The sequence below is a fragment of the Schistocerca gregaria genome, chromosome 7 (assembly GCF_023897955.1).
Source record: "Schistocerca gregaria isolate iqSchGreg1 chromosome 7, iqSchGreg1.2, whole genome shotgun sequence".
NCBI classification, from domain to species: domain Eukaryota; kingdom Metazoa; phylum Arthropoda; class Insecta; order Orthoptera; family Acrididae; genus Schistocerca; species Schistocerca gregaria.
The window spans coordinates 544,234,840-544,242,201 of NC_064926.1; the positions used below are offsets into that span (position 1 = coordinate 544,234,840).

Genomic DNA, 7,362 nt, shown 5'->3' on the forward strand with positions numbered 1-7,362 from the left:
GATTTACATAATTGTGGACAGGTTACAATGTTTGCCGTGACCAGGACTCGAACCCGGGATCTCCTGCTTACAGGGCAGAGGCTCTATCCATCTGAGCCACCGAGCGCACAAGGGATAGGGCGCCTGCAGGGATTATCCCTTGCACGTTCCCCTATTCTACCTTCATATATAGTTAAAATATGGCTACCTGGCCATTGACCATCTTGTGCGAACGCAAACGCTATATCCCAACCCGTACGGAACTTGGTATATTAATCAGCCACGAGTAATGAGTGTGATAGGCAAACATCTATTAGGCACACTACGAATGTAGTGGTGTGGACATGTTGGGAATGTGGGTCTCATGGGATAAGTCCCTGGAGGCGCACTATCCTCTGTGCCCTCGGTGGCTCAGATGGATAGAGCGTCTGCCATGTAAGCAGGCGATCCCGGGTTCGAGTCCCGGTTGGGGTACACATTTTCACATGTCTCCAATGATGTATATCAACGCCTGTCTGCAGCTAGGGTGACAATTTAATTATCATTTCTTGCTCAATTGCTCAATAATCTTCATGTCTGGGGACTTTGACGGCAAGCGGAAGTGTTTAAACTCAGAAGAGTATTCCTGGAGCCACCCTGCATCAGTTAAGGACGCGCAGGGTGTCGCCTTTCCTGTTGGGATTTCCCAAGTCTGTCGCAATGCACGATGGACATGAATGGATGCAGGTGATCAGAGATGATGCTTACATACGTGTCACCTGTCAGAGTCGTATCTAGACGTATCAGGGGTCCCATATTTCTCCAACTGCACACGCCCCACACCATTATACAGCCTGAACCAGCTTGAATAGTACCCTGCTGACATGCAGGGTCCGTGGATTCATGAGGTCGTCTCCATACCCGTACACGTCCATCCGCTCGAGTCAATTTGAAACGAGACCAGGCAACATGTTTCCAGTCATCGACAGTCCAATGTCTGTGTTGACGGGTCAAGGCGAGGCGTAAAGCTATGTGTAGCGCAGTCATAATGGGTACACGAGTGGGCCTTCGGCTCCGAAAGCCCATATCGATGACCTTTCGTTGAATGGTTTGCACGCTGACGCTTGTTGATGGGCCCGGATTGAAATTTGCATCGATTTGCAGAAGGGTCGCACTTCCGCCACGTTGAACGATTCTCTACACTTTTCGTTGGTTCCGTTCGTGCAGGACCTTTTCCCGGTAACAGTGATGTCGGTGATTTGATGTTTTACCGGATTCCTAATATTCACGATACACTCGTGACATGGTCGTATGGGAAAATCCCCACTTCATCGCTACCTCGGAGATGCTGTGTCCCATCTCTCGTGCGCCTACTGGAACACCACGTTCAAATTGACTAAAATCGTGATAACCTTCCATTGTAGTAGCAGTAATTAATGTAACGACTGCGCTAGACACTGTTTGTCTTATATAGGTGTTGCCCACAGCAACGCCGTATCCTGCCTATTTGCAAATCTCTGAATACGCATGTACCAGTGTATTTGGCACTTTAGTGTATAGCGTCTGTAGAACTATGAGGCGCACCTAACACGTGCCTTGGTTCCTTGTTTCCCTTCCTACTGCCGCCTCGCGCGTCAGCCCACGAGCTCTGCACAGGCGCTGCAGCGCCTGTCAAGCCGTGCGACGGCTGCTCTGCACAACAGACACGTAGGAAGGGAAGAAGCGGTCGAAGGCGCGTCTTGTGAAAAGCCCTTGGCGTCGGCGACGGACTGGCCTGCTAAGCTGGCAGCCTAGGGCTACAGCTAACGGCAGTCGGTGCAGCGGTAGACTCACAAACTGTTGTCACAAAACGCAAAACCATCTCTTTTCCCCCCAACTCCGCTGAGAGTTGATTGGGGTTCCGTGGAGTCAGCTGCACACCTTCTTCCAGATGGCGCCACATGGCAGACAATGACAAACACACTCGTCTCCCAACAAAAATAGGTATTGACTGACACTTTCTGGGACCTTTTGCTTTCGCGGGCAGGTGCTCTTCCGACTGATCTGTCGAAGCAGCACTCACGACCCGGCCTTATAACTTTGTTTCCGCCAGTATCTCATCTCATATTTTCAAATTTCACTGACATTGTTCTGCACAGCTTTCGGGACTAGCGCTCCTAAAAGAAAGAGTACTGCAGAGACGTGACCTAACCACAGCCTGAAGGATTGCTTCCAGAAAGAATTAGATAGCTCAGACAACCCATACACAATGGAAATATTTTGAACCTTGTAGCTACCCGGTTCTAAGCGCTTCAGTCTGGAACCGCGCGACCGCTACGGTCGCAGGTTCGAATCCCACCTCGGGCACGGATGTGTCTGATGTCCTTAGGTTACTTAGGTTTAAGTAGTTCTATTTTCTAGGGGACTGATGACCTCAGATGTTAAGTCCCATAGTGCTCAGAGCCATTTGAACCATTTTTCTCTTTGTTGATGTATGTAGAGGGCAGCAAAGTAAAGAAAAATTTTAAATGTAGATGGTGGTTATAATTAAACTTTCAGTACTTGGGAATGTGTAGATGAAAAACTATTTACCGCACGGATACTCAACTGGGTAGCAATGATGTCCAGACTGTGTTCTGCAAGACTTACGTTGTTAACGTTGTTGGTGTCATGACTTGTCGTTAGGCGTCGCTACTGGTACGGCGACGTAGGATCGAAACACAAGCGTCGGTGTGCGTTGCAGTTGCAGACGGCCAACATGCGTCCGGACAAGGTGAGCAGGGCTGTAGTCTTACTTATGTTTCGTCAGAACAACGACGGTAGTGCCGCTGCTATTTGCAAGCAACGATGCATTAATGGAACACCGGTAGATCCTGTTTACCATCCATATTTGTCGACAGTTTCTCTCACTGGCAGAGCAATACGCGGTGCAGCATTACCGTTGATTCCGCACCGGGGTTGAAGAATATGATAAGGAAGTTCGAATTAACTGGCGATTTGGGAACTGTTCCTGAGAGACGCCGACAGCCAATTGCCCCACAAGTTGGTGTAGAAGTTACTGTTGCCGCTGCTGAGATTGCCCAGACGAAATGTGCGATCTTGAAGCAGTGGGCGAGCTTTGTAACGACATCTGAACATTCCGTGGTCCACCGTTCGAAAGGTATCTACATCTACATTTACACTCCGCAAGCCACCCAACGGTGTGTGACAGAGGGCACTTTACGTGCCACTGTCATTACCTCCCTTTCCTGTTCCAGCCGCGTACGGTTCGCGGGAAGAACGACTGCCGGAAAGCCTCCGTGAGCGCTCGAATCTCTCTAATTTTACATTTGTGATCTCCTCGGGAGGTATAAGTAGGGGGAAGCAATATATTCGATACTCATCCAGAAACGCACTCTCTCGTAACCTGGACAGTAAACTACACCGCGATGCACGGCGCCTCTCTTGCAGGGTCTGCCACTCGAGTTTGCTAAACATCTCCGTAACGCTATCACGCTTACCAAATAACCCTGTGACGAAACGGGGCTCTCTTCTTTGGATCTTCCAGGATGTCGTGAATGCACACGGTTGTCACGTGACCAACGTTTGTAAAAATGGCTCTGAGCACTATGGGACTCAACTGCTGTGGTCCCCTAGAACTTAGAACTACTTAAACCTAACTAACCTAAGGACATCACACACATCCATGCCCGAGGCAGGATTCGAACCTGCGACCGTAGCAGTCGCACGGTTCCGGTCTGCGCGCCTAGAACCGCGAGACCACCGCGGCCGGCAACGTTTGTAACCTGGAACGAAAAGATGGTACGTGACTAAGAAATATTACCCTATCGCTCGGAAATTAAAATGTGGCTCTTGCTGCGATTTATTCCGTACTTCTTTTCTCCGTGTTCTTACAGACGTTTCCACAAAGCATCGTTCGGCACGGGGGCCTCTCTAGTGTGAGAGTTTGACCACGGCAGGCCTGTGAGTGCAGGCGGCGCTGGCGTCGGTGTGGGCGCGACGGCTGGCGCCTGGCCGCGGAGACGCCGGGCGTCGGCCGCGCCGGGATGCGTCCCCAGGGCGCGCTAGCGCCGTAATTAATATCGGCGGCGCGGCCGGCGACAGCTTTACAAGCGCGCGATTTATGCCGGCTGCACGCGCTGCAAAAACAAGGCGGCGGCCCACACAACCCGCGCCCCGCGCCCCGCCCCCACAGCGCTCGCTTCCGCCTCTCTGTGCGGCAGTCTGGCGACGCGTGCGGGGCGGGAGAGCCGCGACACCCGTCCCCCTCCCCTCCCACCCCCGCACCGACCATCTACCTCACCGCAGCTGACAACGGGGCGCACTGGGGTGTACTGACTTTTAGCAACCGGAAATCAACACCGCATGCTGTCCTCTCCTGAGGTTCGCGCCTGAGCTGTGGAATCTGCTCTATCGACAGCTCCTTAAATAGGTGCAAAATACACCACTGGCCATTGAAATTGCTACAACACGACGTGCTACAGACACGAAATTTAACCGCCAGGAAGAACGTGCCGTGATATGCAAATGATTAGCTTTTCAGAACATTCACACAAGGTTGGCGCCGATGGCGACACCTACAACGTGCTGACATGAGGAAAGTTTCCAACCGATTTCTCATACACAAACGGCAGTTAACCGGTTGCCTGGTGAAGTTGTTGTGATGCCTCGTGTAAGGAGGACAATTGCGTACCATCACGTTTCCATTTTGATAAAGGTCGGATTGTAGCCTAACGCGATTGCGGTTTATCGTATCTCGACATTGCTGCTCGCGTTGGTCGAGATCCAATGACTGTTAGCAGAATATGGAATCGGTGGGTTCATGAGGGTAATACGGAACGCCGTACTGGATCCCAACGGCCTCGTGTCACTAGCAGTTGAGATGACACGCATCTAATCCGCATGGCTCTAACGGATCGTGCAGCCACGTCTCGATCCCTGAGTCAACAGATGGGGATGTTTGCAAGACAACAACCATCTGCACGAACAGTTCGACGACGTTTGCAGGAGCAGGGACTATCACCTCGGAGACCGTGGCTGCGGTTACCCTTGACATTGTACCACAGACAGGAGCGCCTGCGATGGTGTGCTCAACGACGAACCTGGGTGCACGAATGGCAAAACGTCATTTTTTCGGGTGAATCCAGATTTTGTTTACAGCGTCGTGATGGTCGCATCCGTGTTTGGCGACATCGCGGCGAATGCACATTGGAAGCCTGTATTCGTCATCGCCATGCTGGCGTATCACCTGGCGTGATGGTATGGGATGCCATTGGTTACTCGTCTCGGTCACCTCTTGTTCGCATTGACGGCACTTAGAACAGTGGACGTTACATTTCGGATTTGTTACGACCCGTCGCTCTACCCTTCATTCGATCCCTGCGAAACCCTACATTTCAGTAGAATAATGCATCACCTCATGTTGCAGGTCCTGTACGGGCCTTTCTGGATACAGAAAATGTTCGACTACTGCCCTTTGCCAGCACATTCTCCTGATGTCTCACCAATTGAAAACGTCTGGTCAATGGTGGCCGAACATCTGGCTCGTCACAATACGCCAGTCACTACTCTCGATGAACTGTGGTATCGTCTTGAAGCTGCAAGAGTAGCTGTAGCTGTAAACGCCATCCAAGCTCCGTTCGACTCAATGCCGAGGCGTATCAAGGCCGTTATTACGGCCAGAGGTGTTTTTTCTGGGTACTGATTTCTCAGGATCTATGCACCCAAAATGCGTGAAAATGTAAACACATGTCAGTTCTAGTATAATATATTTGTCCAATCAATACCCGTTTATCATCTGCATTTCTTCTTGGTATAGAAATTTTAATGGCTAGTAGTGTAATTGTACGAGCTTGGTGCATAACTTCGTAGAGGTTTTGTTTTGCATGTTGGTATGTGTTTACTTACGGGCTGTCATTTTCTTATTTGTAGTTCACTGTTGGTATTTCATTTTACATATTCTCATTTTGTCATTTGGAGATAGTAAGTGGGGCTGTGGACGCTTGACAATGGAGTGCCATGTGGAGAAGTCAGAACACTTCCGACATATTCTTCTACTTGATAAATTTTTTTCATAATGAGGGGCCACAGTCATAATACCAGGTGATCAAAAAGTCAGTATAAATTTGAAAACTTAATAAACCACGGAGTAATGTAGATAGAGAGGTAAAAGTTGACAGACATGGGGTTTTATTAGAACAAAAAAAGTTCACAAAATGTCCGACAGATGGCGCTGGACAGCAAAACGTCAGTGACTGCGCATGACAATCGTGTATAAAAGGAGCTGAAATGAGAGAGAGAATCAGATGCGTCAGCAGTCGCATCATATTGACGTTACCTGAAAAGGCGCTTTTAATGAAGCTGTATTATCAGAATGGGGAATGCGCTAGTTCAGCGTTACGATCCTATCGCCGTAGGAAGGGAATTCCAACAGGCAAAGGTCCGCTGACAAATGCAGCCGTGGCGAAAATTATTTCGAAGTTCGAAGCCACGGGTTGTTTAGACGATAGGCTCCGTAGTGGCCGACAGAGCACAAGGCGTAATGCTGCTGAGACAGTTCAGGAAGAAATGGAGACTGTAGCGGGTTCGTCTATGCACGGGGAAGTCAGCGCTCGTGCAGTCGCACGTCGCACCGGCATTCCATACACTACTGTTTGTTTGGCACTTAGTCGTACCCTCCGATGCTATCCGTACAAAATCCATCGGCATCATGAACTGTTACCTCCCGATTTAGTGAAGCGGAGGGCATTTGCGGTGTGGGCGTTTCAAAAGACGGCGGAAGGTCACGATTGGTTGAGTAACGTGTTGTGGACCGACGAAGCTCATTTCACGCTCCGAGGACCTGTCAACGCCCACAACGGCAGAATTTGGCCTACCGAAAATCCTAGAACTATCGTGGAAACTCCATTGCACGACGAGAAAGTCACGGTATGGGTTGGATTTACCATATCTACCGTTATCGGGCCTCTTTTCTTCGAGGAAATGCCTGATTCTGGTTTCGTAATTGCTACCGTGACGGGTTAGAGGTACGCCGATATGTTACAGAATTGCATCATCCCCAGCCTGGCTGATAAACACCTGTTAGAACGTACGATGTTTATGCAGGATGGCGCTCCACCCCATATTTGCTAGACGCGTGAAAGATCTCTTGCGCGCGTCGTTTGGTGATGATCGTGTGCTCAGCCGTTACATTAGTCTTGCTTGGCCTCACAGGTCCCCAGACCTCAGTCCGTGCGATTATTGGCTTTTGGGTTACCTGAAGTCGCAAGTGTGTCGTGATCGACCGACATCTCTAGGGATGCTGAAAGACAACATCCGACGCCAATGCCTCACCATAACTCCGGACATGCTTTACAGTGCTGTTCACAACATTATTCCTCGACTACAGCTATTGTTGAGGAATGATGGTGGAAATATTGAGCATTT

The 7,362-nt window shown here is 50.0% G+C and overlaps 1 non-coding gene across 1 annotated transcript; it reads left to right on the top strand.

Moving 5' to 3' along the window:
* Positions 1 to 378: 378 nt before the first annotated feature.
* Trnat-ugu (transfer RNA threonine (anticodon UGU)) lies at positions 379 to 453 on the top strand. Its single transcript has one exon. It is a non-coding gene; the product is annotated as a tRNA-Thr (tRNA).
* Positions 454 to 7,362: the final 6,909 nt, after the last annotated feature.